This window comes from Lagenorhynchus albirostris, chromosome 15 (genome assembly GCF_949774975.1).
Source record: "Lagenorhynchus albirostris chromosome 15, mLagAlb1.1, whole genome shotgun sequence".
Lineage (NCBI taxonomy): Eukaryota > Metazoa > Chordata > Mammalia > Artiodactyla > Delphinidae > Lagenorhynchus > Lagenorhynchus albirostris.
This window is the reverse complement of record NC_083109.1, coordinates 52896369-52917721: the sequence shown is the minus strand read 5'-3', so window position 1 is coordinate 52917721 and position 21353 is coordinate 52896369. Positions and strand designations below refer to the sequence as shown.

Below are 21353 nucleotides of genomic sequence, written 5' to 3'. Positions count from 1 at the left end.
AGGTCGCGGCGGCCGAGGGGGTGGGGGCCCCTCGCCTCCCTCTCGCGGGGTCACCTTGGCCTGACCCCCTGCGGCCCCAGGCGGCGGGGAGGGCGGCAGGAATGCTTCTTCGCAGGCCCTGATTTCTCCGCCCAGCTCAGTTCCAGGAACGCGCGGGCAGCGCCCGGCGGGCAGAGGCCCAGGCTCCGGATTCGGGGCGGCGCAAGCCAGGGTGCGAGGTGGGCCTCAGCCCCTCCTTCCCGTCGGACGTCGGGCGGGTCCTCGCCCTGCCCTCGGCCTCAGTTTCCCGTGGAATAAGGAGGAGGCCCCACCGCGTTCTTGATCCCAGCAGTTGGGACAACCTGCATTGTCAGGCCGAGCGCAGCTGGGGTCCTTGATCGCGCCGGGACCCTCAGCTCCCAGCGCGGTGCCAGTGGTTAGGAAGTGAAAGGAGTGGGTACACGCGAATGAGAAAGCCCCGCACCCGCACACGGCTAAGTTGATTTCTACCTCCTGAGATTTAACCCCAGACTCGCATTCTTAAGTGTGTTTTGTTTGGGCCAACCCAGAGCCCCCGCCCAATTATCTTCTTGCTGTCTGGTGGCAAATCTTGGTTCAAAAACAACCCTCCTGCTGTTGTCCAACCCTGCCAGTTGGCCTTGAGGGGTCCAGGAGAGGAAAAGCATCCTCCATAGGTGAGGCATCTGACTCTGGGCATAATTTTGCCTTCATTCGTGTAGTTGATGCTGCGGTGCCATGCCAGAGCTTGGGACGAGTAGGTCTTCATCACGCAGCATCCTCAGTGTGTGGCACAGTGCTTGGAACATAGTAGTTGCTCAGAATATGTGGCTTGTATGGACACAGCATAGGTGCTCATTCCATCTTAACTGAATGTACATATGGTAGTGCTCATGACTTTTGCATGAATGGACACATAATAGGTGCTGTGAGCTGTTATGTGGACACATAGTAGATGCTCATTATATTTCGGGCAAATGGATACATAGTAGGTTGCATGAATGGACACGTAATAGGTACTCACGACTGTTGCGTGAATAGACAGAGTAGGCGCTCATGAACTGTTGGGTGATACATGAAAGGCCAGTAGGCCTGGAAGGCAGCAATTTGGGGGTAACCTCCCCTGCCCCCACCCCACCCCAGTTTCCCTCGTGTGGATAATGTGGAGTGAGGCCGGGTTAAACATTAGCCGGCAGATGATCCCTGGGGAAGGCCAGCTTCGGGACCTAGCGCCTTCTGGAAGGGGCTGTTAAGGGCCGACTCTCTGGGTCCGCCGACCTACCAGTGCGTGGGGAGGGGCGGAGACCCAAGGCCACAGAACGCCCCCTTCCGGCATCCCGGATAGCAGCGATTTAGCCCGCAGCGCGGCCGTGAAGCCTGGGGCCTCACTTCGTCCCCCGTTGGCAGCGCCGGGCTCCAGCCCCGAGGGAATGCAGGTGTATGGAAAAGAGGTACACAAAGGGCTAGTTTTATATTTGTTAAAAATGCTTATGGACTGCTTACAGGATGCCAGGCACTGTGCGACAGTAGGGACAGAGAGTGAACAACCCCAGCCATCCTTGCCCTCCTGGGTCTCACAGTTCAGCGGGAACGGATTCAAGTGAAATCCAAAGGTCTCTGCCCTACGAGGGGACCTGACCATAAGACGCCTTAACCCGGAGGGCCTTTCTTATTTGTTTTTCTACTCCCGTTTGTTTTCATGGACAAGCATGTTGCTCCCAGTGAGAACTCTGATTTGGGATTCCCATGTTTGGATAGTGAATAATAGTATCTCCTTTCTGAGGTTGATGTGAAGATTAAATGAGGTACATTCTCAATACACATTAGTGGTCACTACCAGGTTTCAAGCCTGACCCACTGCTTTTCAATTCCAGGACCCAGCTGGGGTCCCCTTAGCTGCAAATAAACCCCTAAATTTGGCACCTGCAAATCCAACAAGAATGAGGAACTCTATATATATTAGCTTGGTGGAGTTGACCCAACCAGAAACCCCTGATTCTCAGCCAGACTAGTTCTTCCTCTGTATGAGATGCTTTACTTTCATTATATTCATAACAACCCTGAGGGTGGGTCCTATTATTATTTCCATTTTGCAGAGAAAGAAACTGAGGCAGAGATTAAGTAATTTGGCTAAGGTCTTAGAAGCTAGTAGGAGGCATAGAACAGATTGCAGTCTCAGTCAATCTGATTCCAAAGCTTGTATTATAACCCACTACCTCCCTGGGACATCAGATAAGTGGCAGGATAGGGGTACGGGACATTTCAGAGGGCCAGTCTCTGAGAGGGTTTTTCACAGTATGCTTTTCTGGGAGGCAGCACCTGCTATAGTAGTTAGGCCAGGCGTGGCTTCCTCCTTCTTAGTGAAAGGTGGGTGAAGAGGGATGTCCTCTTCATAAATGCTTCATAAATATTGCTGTTATAGACTGAATGTTTGTGTCCTCCCCCAAATTCATATGTTGAAGCTCTACACACCCACCCCACCCCCAAGTGTGATAATATTTGCACATGGGGCCTTCGGGAGGTAATTAGGTTTAAATAAGGTCATGAGGGTGGGGTCCCCATGATGGGATCAGTGCCCTTACAAGAAAAGGAAGAAAGATTGGATCTCTTTCTCATTCTCTCTCTCCCTCCCCCTCTCCCTCCCATGTGAGGACACAGCAAGAAGGTGGCTGTCTGCAAGCAAGGAAGAGAGTCCTCACCAGGAACTGAATCTGTCAGCACTTTGATCTTGGACTTCCAGCCTTTAGAACTGTGAGGAATAACATGTTGTTTAAGCTACCCAGTTTGTGGTATTTTGTTATAGCAGCCTGAGCTAAGATAATTGCTAATATATTTGGGGGCTGAATCTGGTCCCCTAATCTTTCATCAATAAACTTTTTTTTTTTTTTTTTTGGCCATTCTGTGCAGCTTGTGGGATCTTAGTTCCCCAACCAGGGATTGAACCTGGGCCCCAGCAGTGAAAGCACTGAGTCCTAACCACTGGACTGCCAAGGAATTCCCAATAAACATTTATTGAATATCTCCTAGGTTCCCATTAATTCAACAGATGCTTATTAAATTGTTATCATGTGGTCATTCAACAACATTTATTGAGGGCCTACTGTGTGCTGGGCTAGCAAACCCAGCCAGGTCTTCAAGGAGATCTCTCAGTCTAGTGGGGACTCCTTACATCAGTACCCAGAGGGGACATGGCTTACTCATTCACACACACATACCTGCCCACTGCAAGGAGGGTTTCCTGCACAACATGATGCTTAGTAAGTAGCTTTTCAATTAACACACGATGCAAGGTCCAGCAGAAACTCAGCTGTATAAGTACGGTTCGGTTCCTGTCTTTCCAGAGCCTTTATTCTAGGGGCAGGAAGTGAATAATACAAGACAACACAGAGACGTGAGCCTGAAGACCTATGTTACAGATGTAGGAGAGATGATAGGAACCGGGACAGATGAATGGCAGCAAATCCCAAACTCTAGCCCTTGACCTTAGCCAAGTCATCGCATCTCTCTTAGTTTCCCTATCCGTGAAATGGTGATCCTCATGCCTGTTATGGAGCTGTGTGAGGCTCTACTGAGAGGGCACACAAAGGGCTCCCACCAATGCCGGGAGGGGAGAAAAAGAGTGCAGCAAATGGTAGCTATTATTGTTATTAATGAAGCCTGCAACCCACTGTGAGTGGGGGCCCAGGCACAAGAATGGAGTGATGGCAGGAGTGAGATCAGGGTGACTTATTAACCTTGAGCAGGCAGCCTGGGGCGATCTCTCCCTGTTGGTGCTGGCTTTCTGTGGCTGAGGGCTGGGGCTGACTATGGGTGGAGTGTTTATTCTGGGAATCAGCCCTGACTGTTCCTCACTCCCTGCTCCAGTGAGAAAGAAGGGCTTTGAGTCAGAACTGAGGGCCCTGCTGGGCCCAGCATGTATGACCCAGCCCACCTGCCAGCAGGGCCCCTGGCTGAGAATGCCCAGGGGCCAGCAAGGTCATTTGGGTTTGAGACACACTCTCCCCGTGGGGACTCACCTGACCCCTAGAGGGCCTGAAGTGCTCAGCTTTTGGAGTTCTGGAGGCTGAACTCTGAATGCCAGCCTGGAGTGAGTCTCCTGGGTTGAGGGGGTGAGGGAGGGGGAGATATTGGAAGTGGGGGGTGTCTATGCTGTCTTCTCAGCCCCTGGCTCCTTCATCAGGGCCAGCTTCATGGACGTTCACCTGTGCAGTTGCACGAGCCTGACATTTAGCAGGGCCCATGCTTCGCTGAATGTTCTGCCGTCACTATCTTGAGATTGTTAATCATTTTTTTTTTTAATTTCTTTTTTTTTTTTTTTGGTACGCGGGCCTCTCACTGCTGTGGCATCTCCCATTGCGGAGCACAGGCTCCGGACGCGCAGGCTCCGCGGCCATGGCTTACAGGCCCAGCCGCTCTGCGGCATGTGGGATCTTCCCAGACCGGGTCACGAACCCGTGTCCCCTGCATCGGCAGGCGGACTCCCAACCACTGCGCCACCAGGGAAGCCCTCTTAATCATTTTTGAACACACTGCTCAAAACTGAACCAGTGCATTTTCATTTTGCACTGGGTCCGGCAAATTGTGCAGCCTGTCCTGCCTTCATGCTTTGGTTTCCCCCAGTCTGTAGCTTTTCCCTTGAATGAGGCGTTCAGACCCACCTCTCAGCCACGCCCAGCTAGCCAGGAGTGCCTTAAGTAAGCCCATTTCCTGCAAGGGGGGGGGTGGGGGGTACAAGCACCTGCCCCTCCAACCTATTGGTACCTACCTTTCCGGAAAAAGCCCAAGGCCGGCTGTGTGGTGGTGGGTAAGTCACTCAACTTTCTGACCTTCTGGTTCTGACAGTACTGTACTTATCTGAGTTGGACTGTTGGGAGGGTTAAAATAGGTAGTTCATATAAACATGCACAGTGCCTGGCACAGAGTAAGCGCTCAATAAGTTAGAACTATTATTATGTTTTAAAAATGAAGATTATTACAGGCGCTAACTTGGAGGGAAGGGTTAGCCCCATCCCTACGGACCTGCCCCAGGAAGGAGGAGCCGCCCCTCCCCTGACCCCGCCCCGCTGTCTTCCGAGGGAGGAGACCCCCCCCATCCCAGGCAGGGACGAGGGGGCGGAGGAGCTGGAGCGACACATTTTTGAGTCGTGACCAAGTGGAAACTCCCTCCCCAAGGCGGAAGCCGGGGGCGCCCCACTGGGGCCGGAGCCTCCGCCGAGGCGGGATCCGCAGCTTGGGGGGCAGGGCACCGCGGGGGACCCGGTCCCCGCCCCTCACAGCCTCATGAATATGAATGAGCCGGCGGGGGAGAGCAGAAGTGCAAGGCGGCCCCGACCCGGCTGGCTCCGCCCCCGCCTCGGGCCCGCGACCGGGGGCGTGGCCAGGCCGCAGACGCCCCGCCCCTCACACCCCGCGAGGGGCCTCCTTCCGGCCGGCGCGCCCCGGACGTGACCTCGCGGGCACGCGCCGGAGCCGCCCTGGGGGAGGTACGCGCACCCCTCTCGCAGGTAGGGCCGCCCTTTGTCCCCGGCGCCGCCCCCCGGAGTTCCGGTTCCCGCTACCCACCCCGGCCTGCGGCCCCAGCGCGCACTGCCCTTCTTGCTTCGGCCCGGCCTGGCGGCCCCCAGGGCGAAATCTGGCCCCTGAACCAGGCTCCCAGGCGCTCCCGCAGCCGAGTAGACGCGATAGGAACTCTTCGTTCACTCCAGCGCGGGCACCCGGGGTGGAGAGGGCTGCAAAAGCCCTGCCCTCACAGGGCTTGTGCTCCAGGGCGAGAGGCCGGCGGGTGAATCAGTAGAATGTCCACTATGTCGGATGAGTGTCAGGGTGAAGACAAAAGCGGGGGACGGACATCCAGGCGGCTAGGAGGGTCCTTGAGAAGGTGACTTTTGAGCGAAGTCTCGGAGGAAGCGAGGGAACAACCGGTGCCTGGGGGTGTTGGGGGCAGCCGGGCATTGAGGCCGGTGTGCCTGGAGTGGAGAGAGGGGCAGAAAGAAAAGACGGAATCATGACAGTAATGGCTCAGTGTTGAGCAGGTGCCCGGCAAAGTGTTAGGTGCTCTATGCATATTATTTCCTTTAAGCCTCAGGACAGTGCAGATGTGGGCGCTACCATTGTGTGAGAGGAAATCAGGCTCAGGCAGCTAAATAACTTGCCCAAGGTCACACAGCATTGGAGCCCAAGGAGACTGGCGTCATTGCCTGAAACACCCAGGAGGCCCAGGGTAGGGTGACCTTGACCAAGTCCGGTCCTCTGTGCCGCGCGCCTCAGTTTCCTCCCAGAGTGCTAGAGGGAGAGGGTGTGATTGACCTCCTGAAGTGAAAGATGGGCGGGCAGGGTCCTTTTGCTGACCATCTGCGCAAAAGCCAGCTGGTTGTAATTCATACCCAGCAAATGGGGACCTGAAACCGAGCCTGAAATCGGTGCACAGAACAAGGGCGTAGCAGGAGCCTTCGAGGATGTCTGTTCTCTTGGGAGAGGCTTTTGTTGTCTGGGAAGCACTTGTCCCCCTTTCGGCTCTGGTGCAGGTACAAGTGGCTTTGGGGAGAGAGGGCAGAAGGCCCAGAGCCTGGAAGAGGCTGCTTCTGGGGGTGGTTGGGGGGAGCCCGGTGCGGCTGAGTGCTCCGGAGCAGTAAAAAAGGTGGAGTCAGCCAGGCAGGCTGTGTGCCGGCCAGCAAGTGCAGAACAAGCAGAATCCCCCAAACATCCCTGTGAGTCTGGAGAGATTCACACGCACACGCACAAACACAAAACACACGAAACCCGCCCATGTCTGCACCTGCAGCACATTCAATGACTGCTGCGCAGACCAGAGGGTAAGAGCCTCAGGGCTACCGATCTGGCTCTGCTGGCCATGCTGACCGGTTCTCTGCTTTGGGAAGGGGGGAAAATGTTTTCGTGCTCCTGTGAAGATCTGCTTGTGCCTCTGATCCTGAGAAGGGCTGTGGGTTTCTAATGGGGCAAGGATGGTGAGTCTTCTGCAATTTGCCCCTTCTCCAGCCTGGCTCAGCCTCCAGCCTTGGCCTTTGGGCTGTGGTGTGAAATGTGGCCCTGGGAGGGTTAGGGGTGCGACCCAGCCCCCTGTGTTGGAGTCTCCGGTCAGTAAGAGGTCCTGGTGGTACAGGACCACAGCAGAACTTACCGTCAGGCCTGTTTGGTAGATGCTCAGAAAGTTTAAGTGGTTTGCCTGAGCATGCACAGCTGTAAAAGAGCAGAGATGGGATCCTAGTCCAAACCATTTGACTGCAGAGCCCAAGCCCTGCCCCTCTGGGAGCTGATTCACCCCTGTAGAGGGGATACATTTCGTGTTTGGCCTGGAGACCCACACACACACACATACTCTGTGAGGTTGTAGGGGTGGCAGACGGGATGATGACCAAAGGGGATGGAGACACTTTCTGCTTTTCTTCTCAGCCACACCGTCCCCAGACCTTGTCACCAGGCCTTTGTGTCTGGGTCAAATTGGTCAGTCCTTTCTCACGGTGGGACTGGTGCAGGTGGGGCCAGAGGCACCTTGGGGGCGCCGGCAGAGGGCTTCCTCCTCATGAAGTTTGGGGGTCAGGTGAATGACTCTCACTCTACCTGGGCGCCTAGGACCTCCCATACACCCTGGCCTTTAAGGGGGCAGCTGGAGTTCTGGTCACTGACCAGGTGGGCCAAGAGTGTGGGAGTGTCTGGGTGGAGGTCTAGAGGTCTGAGGCGGCACATGTGAGTCCTGAGACTCATGTGGATAAATGTGGATAGAATGCCGGAAAGAGGTGAGGGCTGGTCCCCTCAGGTGAGTCTCCGTGCATTGCATTGTCGCCTACTGAGCTGGTGATATTCTGAGCCTTACAGCCCCAGTGGATTCTCAAACTGAGAGACTTACTGAACCGGTAAGTCCAGGGTGGGGCCCGGGGATCTGCATTTTTAACAAGCTCCAGATGCATGTGGGCCTATGACTAAACCTGGAAAACCACTGTCCTGGACTTCCCAGCCAGGCAGCTGTGAGAAACCCCTTCTAGCAAATCCGGAGCCTGGTGTGTGTAAATGCTTTCCACGACTGAATTTAAATGCATTCCACTCTCCGTTGGGGTGCTGTCATCAGCTGAGCTTCTCCCCTGTTGAAAATAAATGATGGGGGGCTCCCCTGGTGGCGCAGTGGTTGAGAGTTCGCTTGCCGATGCAGGGGACACAGGTTCGTGCCCCGGTCTGGGAAGATCCCACATACCGCGGAGCGGCTGGGCCTGTGAGCCATGGCCGCTGAGCCTGCGTGTCCGGAGCCTGTGCTCTGCAACGGGAGAGGCCACGGCAGTGAGAGGCCCGCGTACCGCAAAAAAAAAAAAAAGAAAATAAATGATGGACTCCGAAGCGATAGTCCTGCCTCCATCCCTCCCCAGCCAAGTTTCCCCAGAGAGCAGGCCACCCAATAACCTGCTCAGTGCAGAGCTGTCCCGAGCTGTCCCCTCGGCAGCACTTCCTGTGGAGACCTCCTCCCAGCCGCCTCCTCGCAACAGCCTGTGCTCCTGCTCACCTGAAGCTCTCTGGGGTCTGCACTGCCTCCCCTGCCTGTGGCCCCCTAAAACCAGGTATTCCCTAGGGTTGCATCCTTGGGCCTTCTCGGCTTGATGCTTTCCTCAGTTGCAGAGGCAAAAGTGAGGGGAACCCCATCTCTATTCAGGAGAGCACCCCAAACTTACACCCAGCCTTCGGGGTGCACCAGGCCTACATTTTTAGGGGATAGCTTGATATCTCCCCTCAGCTAGCCCCCTGGAGCTCTTCGATGTAGGGTCTTTGACTTGAGGGGAGTCTGGTCACACCTGTCACCCTAGAGTGGTCCAGCCGCTGTGGGTTCTGCCAGGCTCCTTCTATGCCACACATGCTGGTAGAGGAAAGAGTGCCCCTCTCAGTAGCCGGGCTTCCCTTCTGGACACTTCTGACTTCTTTTTGCTTTCCCTGATAAAACTCTTAGTACCGCCTCATCTTCCTGACTCCCCTCATTGGTGTCTGTCCTAGTGCCCCAGGCTTGCAGCCTTGAGGTCTCTTTGCACCTTTTCTTCTCCCCCAACCCCCCCAGGCATGGTCAACTTCTGCTTTGGCAGCATCTCTGGCGTCCCTCCATCCGTCCACCCGCTGTTAGGGGCCTCTGAGCTCCCCAGCGGCCTGCCCACTTTCTGAGAACCAGACTCTGAGCCCAGGGGCATCAGTTGAACAGGCAGGTCTGCCTCAAGACCAGCCCATCTGTCACCTGCTCGGAGGCTGCCCGGCTTCCCTCCATCTGTGTCAGGGGCCACGTGGCGTTGGGTCAGTGTCCCCGCCTGGAGTCAGGGGTCTTGGTTCAGATCCTGTTTTTTTGTTTTTTGGCCACGCTACCTGGCTTTTGGGATCTTAGTTCCCCGGCCAGGGACGGAACCCAGGCCCCAGCAGTTGAAGCGTGGAGCCCCAACAACTGGTCCACCAGGGGATTCCCCAGATCCTGGTTTTTGCCATTCCCAGCATTCTAACTGGACAGATTCCTTGAGCCCCCAGAGTTCCTGTTTCCTGTCTATAGTGTCAAAGCTGGTAATAATAGTCCTATCTCACAAGGTTCTTGTGAGGATTTATGTTCCATGACCTCGTCTCTAGAAGTCCTTGGCCTGGAATACTGCTTGATCTTTATCACCACGTTTAATCCTCAAAACCATGCTGTCAGGTAGGAAGTCACTGTCAGGCCCATTTTGTAGATGAGGCAGGGGAGGCTCAGAGAAGCCAAGTGATTGGCCCAAGGGCACACAGCTACAAAGTAGCAGAAGTGGGATTCAAGTGCAAACCAGTTCACCCAAGAGCCTGAGCTTCTAACCGCTAATCCCCTCTTTGGGTTCTCTTTCTTCATCTTCTGTTCATTCATTCATTCATTCAGCAAATTTTTTTTTTAAGTTCTTTTTTTTTTTGCTGCGTTGGGTCTTCGTTGCTATGCGCAGGCTTTTCTCTAGTTGTGGCGAGCGGGGGCTGCTCTTCGTTGAGGTGCGCGCAGGCTTCTCATTGGGGTGGCTTCTCTTGTTGCAGAGCACAGGCTCTAGGCGTGTGGGCTTCAGTAGTTGTGGCTTGCGGGCTCTAGAGCACAGGCTCAGTATTTGTGGCGCGCAGGGCTTAGTTGCTCCTCGGCATGTGGGATCTTCCCGGACCAGGGCTTGAACCCGTGTTCCCTGCATTGGCAGGCAGATTCTTAACAACTGTGCCACCAGGGAAGCCCTTGGCAATTATTTATGCTGAATGAGTGAATGAATGTGTGCCTACTATCTAGGGCAATGAAGGAACAGAAGAAGCCCTGCCCTGTCTGTGAAGGCGCAGATAGGCTGAGATGCATAGGAGCTCCTGTAGGAAATTGCCCAAGGCCCCTCTTCCTCGCTCTGCCCTGGGGTCACAGACAAGGACACCCCACCCCGCATCTCGCCTCCCCACTGCTCCTTGTACCTAAAGGCCTGCAGGCATTGGACTGGATTTGGGTTTGACCCTTGTGAAGGAAGAAGTGGATCATAGCAGGACCTGCTGTAGGGCTTGTAAGCCTTGGAATCTCCAGGGGGTGGGGGCAGTGCAGGCATGAAAGGAATGGAGTTGCAGTTGGGTACCCCATGAGATACCACTTCAACCCAGCAGATGGCAGTGACAAAAAAGGAGGGGCAATAGCAAGTGTTGAGGAGAAGAGGGAGGAATTGGAACCCTCTCCCACTGCCGGTGGGCATGTCAGGTGGTGCAGGCACTGGCAGTTCTTCAGCATAGTCACCATTTGACCTGGTGATTCCACTCCCAGGTGTGCACCCCAGAGAAATGAAAACACATGTCCATGCAAAAACTCGTATGTGGATGTTCACAGCAGCATTATTCACAACAGCCAAAAGGTGGAAACAACCCAAAGGTCCATCAACGGATGAATGGATAAACAAATTGTGGTCTGTCCACACGATGGAATATTACTCAGGCATGAAAAGGAATGAAGTACTGACACAGGCTACCATGTGGATGAACTTTGCAAATGTGATACTCAGTGAAAGAAGCCAGACACAAAAGGCCACATATTGTATGGTTCCATTTCTAGGAAATGTTCAGAATAGGCCAGTCCATAGACAGAAAGTAGATGTGTGCTTGCCAGGGGCTGGGGGCAGAGGGGTGTGGATGTAACTGGTAAGCAGTGCAGGGTTTCTTTGAGGGTAGTAAAAATATTCTAAAATTGATTGTGGTGAGGGTTGCACTACATTGAAATACTGAAAACCATTGAATTGTATACATTAAAATGGTAAATTGTATACTATGTGAATTATATCTCAATAAAACTTTTATTAAAAAAAATATTAGCCAGACACCCCTACATTAATGCTGACAGAAGGCGCGAGTACAAGGACTCAAAAACTTGCTGAGCAGTCGGGGGACATTATTTGGGGTTGCTATGCTGTGGTTCCCACGACAAGATCGCCGAGAAGTGACCCTGTAGATAAGGTTTCCGTTCATCCTTTAGGCCTCAGCTTCCATGTGACTCCTGAGAGAGGCCCCCACAACCCTCCCTTTGTCCTTTGTCATCTGTCTCAGTCCCTTCTTTCTTTCCTTTAGAGCTGTGCCCGCACTTGGAATTATTTTCTGTCTGTGGACCTGATTCTGTCTGACTCTCTTGCTGGGCTGAGTTCCGTGAGGTCAGGGACTTGTCTCTATCTTGCTTGCCGCATAGTAGGTGCTCAGTAAATTCCTGCTATGTGAATGAGCCACATATACTGATAACAGCTGGGGGCACCCAGGCTGGGGTCCGTGCTCGTGCTCGCTGCAGGGGACAGAGCCAGCAGGGCGGATCAGGGTGTCTCCCGGCCCCAGTGGCATTCTTTTTCCAGAATGTCCCTGGAAAGGAAGCCCAAAGCCTGGTCTGGCTGGGAAGAGGCGATTGGGGAGGAGAGCGGAGCGGGAGCTGGGGCCGGGGGCGGGCCTGGGGAGGAAGTCTGCAGCCCCAGGCTGCCGAGGGCGCGGTGTCTGTGTTTGCACCTTTGGAATGTAGCTGATTCACTCTGGGGGGAGCCAGGCAGCCACCGCTGCCGCCTCGGATCCGACATCTGGAGGCTAAATTCCAGGAGGAGAGACGGAGTCTTGGAAGCAGATGTCAACTTTGAAGGTCAAACTGAGCCAGGGAGGAGGAGGCTGAGAGGGTCCCACACTCCCCACCCCCCCACCCCAGGATTCTGGGAGAGAGGTGAGGCCCCATCCCCAGCCTTATCCCAGCTCCTAAGCTACCAGGGCCCCGAAGGGGACAGCGTGGGGCAGGGAAACAGTGTGAGCTCTGCAGTCAGACCTTCCTTCAGAGAGCTCATATAACTGCAAAGGCCGAGGGCCTAGCTGGTCCAGTGCTCAGCAATGGCCCTGCGACACTGGCTTGCATCTCCTGGCCCAGTGTCCTCTGTATGGGTTTACTCTTGGGCCTTCGCTCCCCAAGGCCTGCGAACTCCTAGCTTGCCTCTCCCTGGGGTGCCAGTGAGACCCTAGGCTTGCCTCTTGTTGGCCCAGTTGGGGCCCAGCTCATCCTGGACACTGATGAGACAGGTCTGGGTCAGGAGCTCGCTGCAGTGCAGGGCTGATGCCCAAGAGCCACACGGAGAAAGTGGGAGTGGGAGGGGTCCCCCAAAAGAGCCAGTGCCAGGGGGTGGGCAGAAACAGCACTCTGCTGAGCTGCTCCCACAGAACTGCCTCCTGGGGCTTGTGCCAGGCACTGTGCTTGGCTTTATGGCTCTTACCTACTGGAGTGTCCCACTGGCTAAATTCCTTAAGCTCTCAGAAGCTCATTTTCTTCATCTATGAAATCTCATAGGATTCTTTTTGGGATTGACTGAGACAATGCTTGCAAATCCCTTGGCACCTGCCTGGCCTGGAGAAGGTTCTATGCTAACTAGCCTAGGTCCCTTTCTCTTCCCTGTATCTAGGTGCTGTGTGATCTGCCCTGTGGGCTGAAAGGATGGTGTGTGTGTGTGTGTGTGTGTGTGTGTGTGTGTGTGTGTGTGTGTGTGTGTGTGTGTGTGTGTGTGTGTGTGTGTGTGTGTGTGTGTATGCGTGCGTGTGTGCATGCTCCTTTCTCTCCTCCAAGGACTACTTGGGACAGAGGATGGAGGCAGGAGGGACAGGAAAGGGGTAGAGGGAGCAGCGGGTGGGCCTCACCTGTGAGCCTGCAGGCTCAGGCCTGCCTCTGGGAGTTGCCTCCGTATGCCCTCAGCTCCACCTGGGGCTGGAGGAGGGCCCCAGGCTCTACTCCTGGGAGTGGCTGCCTCTTTCCCTCCCGTGCCACAGCGTAAACCTGGTCGTTTGACATGGGTGTGTGTGTGGGAGGGGTGGTTAGGTGGTGAAGGGCCTGACCCAGGCTCGTCCATCTCCTATATTCTCTCTCTTGGAACCCTGGAACCTGGGGGGTGGCTCAGAAGAGGAAACTCGGTGCCCAGAGTGATCCAAACCTCCTGGACACCTCCCGGGAACCTAGAGGTTCTGGGAGGGTGGAGGGCCAGCCTCCTGTAAGCTTTCTGCAACCATTTGTGAACTGAAGTAAAGCTCCTCCCAGAATCTGCTCGGGGCACAGGGAGTGCTCCAAGGAGTGTCCCCCGCCTTCCCCCAGGGCTCAGCACCCTCCACTCCTGCCAGCCCTGCCTGCCAGCATCCCTCTGGGATGCCACACATCTGTGGGTGCCTGCTCATCCCCACCAAACCACCCACGTCCTCTGACTCATAGCACAAATGCCACCTCCTTGGATTCCTGACAAGACTCCCGCACTCACGGTTATTCTCCTCTGGACGTGGTGGTGTCGGTACCTCTGTGCGGAGCTTATCTCCACATCAGCCAGCGTGGCGACTGGGGGCTCCTGCATCGGTCACTCGTTCACGTCCTGCACGCCCTGATCATGACTCTACGACAGTTGTCCCGGGCTGGGACCAGGCTGCCCGGCTCTCTTCTGGGTGTCAAACATTTTTTGATGTGTTCATCTGGTCTCTTCCATTAAATGACTCTCTGAAGTTGAAGGACATAGTAACAGTAACGAGAACTACGTTTTCTGAGCTCTTACTAAGTGCTTTTTAAAAATTGAGGTAGAATTCACATCCCGTAAAATTCACCCCTTTAAAGTAATACAATTCAGTGGGTTTTGGGTTTTAGTATATTCACAGAGTTGTGCATCCATCTCCACCATCTAATTCCAGAACATTTTCATCATCCCCCAAAAGGAACCCCAGGATGTTCATCAATTGTAAGAAATGTACTGTTTACATGGGGGATTTGATAGTGGGGGCAGGGGGTGTATGGAAAATCTCTGAACCTTTGCTCAGTATTGCTTAAAAACTTAAAACTACTGAACTTAGGGAATTCCCTGGCGGTCCAGTGGTTAAGACTCCGTGCTTCCGCTGCAGGCGGCGTGGGATCGATCCCTGGTCAAGGAACTAAGAGGTGCGGCCAAAAGACAAAAAAAAAAACTACTGAACTTAAAACTGCTTTAAAAAATAAAATCGATTTTGGGAATTCCTGGCGATCCAGTGGTTGGGACTCCGCGCGTTCATTGCCAAGGGCCTGGGTTCAAGCCCTGGTCGGGGAACTAAGCTCTCAAAAGCCGTGCCATGTGGCCAAAAAAAGAAAAGAAAAAATTGATTTAGAAACAAAACAAAACAAAAAAGAACCCTGAACCCATTAGTAACCACTCCCCATTCCTCCCCTCCCCACCACAGTCACTGGCAATCACCCGTCTGCTTTCTGACCCTACAGATTTGCCTGTTCGGAACATTTCATATATTGGGTTGGCTAAAAAGTTCATTTGGTTTTAAGTAGAAATAAAAGACATTTTTCATTTCCACTAAGAACTTTATTGAACAGCGTATTCATTAACCAAACGAACTTCTTGGCCACCCCAATAAATAGAGTCCCACAATATGTGGTCCTTTGTGTCTGGCTTCTTTCATCGAGCATCGTGTTTTCAAGGTTCATCCATGTTGTAGCCTGTGTCAGTGCTTCATTCCTTTTTATGGGTGAATAATATTCCACTGTATGGATGGATCAGCATTTGTTTATCCATCCATCCATCAAAGGACATTCGGGTTTTTTCTACTTTTTGTGAATAATGCTGCTATGAACATGCATGTACAAGTTTTTGTGAAGGTGAAGTTTTTCAGTCTAAGTGCTTTTTGACAAATGACCCATTTAATCCTCACAGCAGCCCTCTCTGTTGGTGCTGGCATGATCCCCCTTCTGCAGGTGAGGAAAGCAAGGCTCAGAGAAGTGAGTCAAGGTCACAGCTGGAAGCTGTGGAGCTGGGACCTTCCTGCCTCCTGGCCAACAGGCCCCAGTGGGGCCTACTACGGTGCTTCTGTACATTTTTAGCAGAGTCTTGCCCACCGCTCTTAGTTTCGGCTCGCGGGATCTTGAATCTTCCTTGTGGCATGTGGGAACTTGAGTTGCAGCATGAGGGCTTAGTTGTGGCATGCGGGCTCTTGGTTGCGGCATGTGGGATCCAGTTCCCCGACCAGGGATCGACCCTGGAGTGCGGAGCCCCAGCCACTGGACCACCAGGGAAGTCCCTCCCACAGTAAATGTTGCTAACTCTTCAAACAAGGGCCATGCAAACCTCAAGCCCCAGAAGTGCTCTATGATCTTTCAAGGTGAGTGGTCACCCGCTCAGTGATCCTGTGGCTCCAAGGGCTGCATCTTAAGCGGTTACAGGAGATCTCTAACTATAGAATCATCATCTACAGATCCAGGCAGGACCAGGCCTTTCCCCTGCTTCCTCTGGATGCCGTTCTTACCACCTCACGGGGTACCAAGCCCCAAACATTACTGCCCCTTTTGCTCATCTGCAGCCTCTTTCCTGAGGTTCCTGGGCTGCCTTTCATCTCTTGCCTTCTTGGATTTGGCGCACAGCCCTGGGTCACCTGCTGGTAGACTTTGTTCCTTTTGCCTTCCTGGGAGCATGGCATGGTGGGTAATTGCTGTCAGACAAGCCCAGGTTCACTCTGGCTGTGTGGCTTTGGGCAAATTTCTGAACTTCTCTGAGCTTCTGTTTGCTCATCTGTGTTGGGGGGGGCGGGTCACACACACACACCCGCCAAAACTCTGATACGGCGGGTGTGGGACTGACTAAGGGCAGGGAGATGAGGGGCTCCCGCGGTGCCCAGCACCTCGCACACACTTGGGAAGTTGAGGTCGGTCCTCACGGCAGAGGCAGGCTGGCAGCGGGCCCAGGGAGGGGGCGGGGAGATTTGTGTGTCTCCCTGCCTTTGGAGCAGTGGGAGGCTCCCATGACTCAGTTCTGCCCAGAGGAGGGGGAAGTCAAGGCCAGACCTCTGAGGACCGGCCCCGAGGGACCTCCCATCCTCCTCCCCACTCTGCCCTCTGCCTGTTTCCCCACCCAGTGCTTCCGGCAGTGCTGGGCAGGGCCCCACACATACATTCTCTGCTGGTCGCCTGGGCACACCCTCTGTCCCTTCCCCAGATCTGCAGCCCTGACTTGCTGCTCCATGGCCCAAGGGCTCAGACGCTGACCATGATCATGGACCACCTTGAGTGGGTGCCACAGCCCCATGGCCTGAGGCAGGAGGGGCAGTGATGTGGAGGGGACGTGGGCCGAGGATGGGAGGGCCTCCTCTGGCCGCTGGAACCGAGCTGCAGGCTCCTGCCAGGGAAACCCTCTCTCCTTGCTGCTGCCGCGGTGGCTCAGCTTTTCCCAGCCCTGCCTCTCTCCTCCTGCTTCTCACATTTCAGCTTCTGAGTTACTGGCATCACAGCCTGCTGCCACTGCTGCTGTGGTCACTACACCAGACAGATGTTAACCCCCAGTGTGCTGGCGGGAGCAGCACAGCCGCAAATGGGTGCAAGGTCCAGAGGTGTTGAGGGAGGAGAAAGCCGTCTTGAAACTGTCCTTTGCACCAGTCAGGTTGCCCTCTGGAGAGCTTCTCTCACCTCCTTCCTCCCTGTCCGCCCAAACTTGAATCCAAAGCCTTCCCTGACCCCTAGGAGTTGCTCCTTCCCTTGGCTGTCTGGGCACTGACAGTCAACCACAGAACATGGGTTCCATATCACCGTGAACTTGACCTTGTCATTTCAGCAGACAGGGTTTTCTCCCTCCACATCCCGCAGCTCCCCTCTTGCACCTGGCCATACCTGGGCAGGGCCTGGCCACCAGAACCAGGGGAGCTCTCAGCCTGGAGGCTATTCTAGGGGCAGCAGCACAGGCTGTTGAAGGAGCCAGGTGCTGGCACAGACTGGTCAGGTGACCTTGATAAGTCCCCAGGGTATAACAGGATTTAGGGGCCTGTAGTGAGGATAAAACGGGGAATGCAGGTAAAGCCGCCGGAGCAGCATCTGGCACACAGTGGCCCAGACCTCTCGTGCCCACATACACACATGCCTCCTGACATGCTAGGGTTCTGAGCTCCCCTCCTCAGGGAGAGCTACTCCCATTTCCTGGCAGCCTCCCCCCTCACAGCCCACCCAGGTCTGCTTTCTCATCAGAGAAGGCCTGTGTCCCTCCCCTGGCCTGGCTGGTCCCAGCCCACCCTTTTCCATCCTCAAATGGGACTGGACGTCCCGCCTTGTCTCCCCGCCCCTGTCCACTCCTCCAGTGGGAGGAGAGCCCGCTGCCCAGAGGCACACTGGACAACCTCTCGAGCTCGGTAGCTCCCCAGCTGTCCTCATCCCGATTCCTCTCCTTCCTGCCTTTCTCCTGAACCCCAAATGCTCCCTCCCGGTTTCTCGTGGCGCCTCTGCTGACCCTTCGTCCTATCCAGCCACACCCCCTTGGTGCCTTGGCTGACTTACTCTCTTTTTATGTTGACCAGAGGCTCTGTCCTCCCCTTCCCCTGCACCCCTGGTTAAAGGGCCCAGGTTGGGCGTCATTAGGTCCCCCTTTACTGCTATGCTGTGCCCCAGGCTACTGGGCTGCCTGGTGGGATTGTTATAACCGCCTTGTCAGCTTACAATCCACTGAGGAAGTGGTCACTCAGCCATTTCTGTCTAAAACTGAAAGTCCAGCCAGGGTGGCCATTCGCTGAGTTGTTTTGGTTTTTGTTTTTTTTGCTTTTAGATTTTTTGCCACACCCAGTGGCTTGCGGAATCTTAGTTCTCCGACCAGGGATTGAACCCGGCCACGGCAGTGGGAGTGCCGAGTCCTAACCACTGGACTGCTGGGGAATTCCCTCACTGAGTTTTTATACAACTCAGTGGGATGCACCCAATCGAAGCAGATGGCCTGGTTCCTCCTTGTCCATGTGTTGAAAATCAGAGGGGCATTTCCCTGGGGGGACCCAAGACAGGGCGAGCTGGTGGAGGAAGAGGAGAGGAGAAGGCAGGAGCTCCCCCGCCATGGGCTGCAGTGTCAGGTCTGGAAACATGGGGTCAGGACTAAAGGGGGAAACGGGGGACACGCCACAGGTGGACTTGAGTCCCCTTTCCAAGAACTCCCTTATGAGCAAAGTGAACCAGATCGGGCTGTTAGAAGGAAGCGGGCATCCAGAGGTCAGGGCCTTTGGGCACCTTGACAAGCCTGGTGCCCCAGAATCTGCAGGGCCTTGGGGGTGTGGGGAGCTGGGCTGTCAGTCCTTCCACCCCAGTACCTGCCTTGGGTTCCCCCAATGTGCTCAGGCTCAGCTTGCACAAAAGCATCGTGTGTGCCAGGCTCCCCCTAGTGGTTGGGGGACCCCAGCCTTGTCGGCCCAGGGGTCTCCCTGTGACTAGGGTAAGAAAGGGGACCAGGGCATTGGGGGATATTGGGGTTTGCTCCAATACACTGCAGAAGCGTCTGACCCCCATTCTGCCTTCCTGGGAGCATTCAGGATCCTCTCCCAGGCGGGGGCTTTTTGCTTCCATGGGGCCTCATCCCTGCTCCAATGGCTGGTATCCACAACCCCCCACCACCCTGCCCCCCCCTCAAGCAGGCTGGGGTTCCCCATATGCACCAGATTATGCTGGAGCCTTAGAGGTCAACGGGGGCCCTAAAGGCCATCTGGTCCTTCTATCCACCACTCCTGGCATATTTGTGTAGAGGATAAAGCCTCAAATTAGGGTTGGGGCCCTGGGTTCTTCTTCAGGCTCCATCTCCAATTCTCTGTACATCCTGAGGGACGTTCCTTAACTTTCTGTGCTTCTCCTTCATGGTCCCCCCTCAGTAGTAGCAGAATTCTCCAATGACCCCCAATGACCTTTGCCCTCGTATACTCCTCCCCCTTGAGTGTGGGCGGAACCTGTGACTATGGCATCACTCCCGTGATTAGGGTGTGTTATATGGCACAGTTGCCCTTGAGGTAGATTATCCAGGTGGGCCTGACCTAAGCACACAAAACCTTTAAAAGCAGAGTTTTCTCCAGCTGCTTGTGGAAGAGGAAATTAGAGAGATTCAAAGCGAGAGAGGGAATCAACATGTGGGACTCTCTCTCTTCCTCAGATGGTGGGGCCACGGGACAAGGTCCTGAGGATGGTCTTCAGGAGCTGACAGTCCACAAGACAACGGGACGTCAGTCCTACAGCTGCAAGGAACTGAATCCTGCCAACAAACAGTGACTTTGGAAGGGCATCCTAGCCCCTGATGAGATTGCAGCCCCGCTGACACCTCGATTTCACCCGGCAGGACTCTGAGCCGAGAGCCCAGCCGTGCCACACCTGGCAATGATAAACTGTGCTGTTTCAAGCCAATAAATTTATGGAAATTTGTTACACAGAAGCAGGAAATGAATACATCATCTGTCCAAGGAGAAGAACAGTATTCTTGACACACATGTAGGATAAAAGTTTAAAACTGAGAAAAATGCACCCCCCTCCCAACGGGTGCTATGTAGAGTGGAAACCTGCCTCGGCCTCTGGGCTGACAGTCTTCCTGGCTGCAGTTTAAATCCACATTCTCAGGGTTCCCATCTCTCACCTGAACCTCCAACCAGCCTCAGAGGAAGGCAGGTGTGTTCTGAGAAGGGCAGTGCTGATCGCACCATCAGGGCAGCCAGATCCCACTTTGGCTGAAGAAAGAAGCTCTGGAACCCTCTGCTGTAGGGGATCCCTGTGATTTCTGGGGCTCCCGGGACTTCTGGACATCTTTAAGGTCAATAAAGCTGTTTTTAACCTAACAGCTTTATTTGGGCTTCCCTGGTGGCACAGTGGTTAAGAATCTGCCTGCCAATGCAGGGGACACGGGTCCCAGCCCTGGTCCGGAAAGATATCACATGCCACGGAGCAACTAAGCCCAGGCACCACAACTACTGAGCCTGCGCTCTAGAGCCCACGAGCCACAACTACTGAAGCCCTGCAAGCCTAGAGCCAGTGCTCCACAACAAGAGAAGCCAACACAATGAGAAGCCCCCTCACCGCAACGAAGAGTAGCCCCTGCTCGCTGCAACTAGAGAAAGCCAGCGCGCAGCAACGAAGACCCAGCGCAGCCAAAAACAAAAACAAACAAAAAACCCCAACATAACAGCTTTATTAGATATAATTCACATACCATATAATTCACCCATCTAAAGTGTAAAATTAAGTGGGGTTTTTTTTGTACAATCAATTTTGTAACCATCACCACAATCAATTTGAGAACATTTTTATCACCCCCCAAAAGAAACCCCATACCCACTAGCACCTACTCCCCATTTCCTTCTGACTACCCCTCATTCCTTGGCAACCACTAATCTACTTTCTACCTCTGTGGATTTGCCTATTCTGGACATTTTATAGAAACGGAATCATACAATATGTAGCCTTTTGTGTTTGGCTTCTTTCACTGAGCATTGTGTTGTCAAGGTTCATCCACGTTGTGCCACGTATTAGTACTTCATCTGTTTTTATCCTAAGTAATACTCCATTGGATGGATAGACCATGGTTTTTTGATAGACCAGTCATCAATAAAGCCTACTGCTGACTCTCATTCACTCCTCCCACCTGGAATTTGGGGGTGGGGTTGGGGGAAGGGGAGCAATGGGGAATTTTGGGGAGGGGGGCTGATTGGGCTTGGGTTTGACAACATAGAGGAAGGAAAGCTGGGTTTTCAGGTGTCCCAGGCCACACTGCTGTCCCCGGCTCTTTCCCCCAGGCCGAGCCAGCCCCTTCTCCACACCCGCTTTCCAAAGCAGTGTCTGATCAGGGTCTCCAGCCCCAGAGTCCTGCTGCAGGTGGGCCAGCTCTCTGCCAACTCAGTACATGATAATCTGCATTTCTAACACCGATCATCTACGGGCAGTTATTTGATGACAGTCTTCACAGAGACTCCCCTTTTAAAGGGCAAACTGTCTGCAGGCTGATTTTCACACCATCAGATCCTACCTGGGAGTGTCTTTACTGTAAAGGAGAGGAGCCCCACATTCAACAGAAAAGAACCTTACAACACGCCTGCTTCCTTTCACTGTGACAAGTTTTTGGGTTTTTTGCCTTTTT

At 54.2% G+C, this 21353-nt stretch overlaps 1 long non-coding RNA gene across 1 annotated transcript; it reads left to right on the top strand.

Moving 5' to 3' along the window:
- Positions 1-5368: 5368 nt before the first annotated feature.
- Positions 5369-20847, top strand: LOC132505121 (uncharacterized). Its single transcript, XR_009535250.1, has 2 exons — positions 5369-5501; positions 19386-20847. It is a non-coding gene; the product is annotated as an uncharacterized LOC132505121 (long non-coding RNA).
- Positions 20848-21353: the final 506 nt, after the last annotated feature.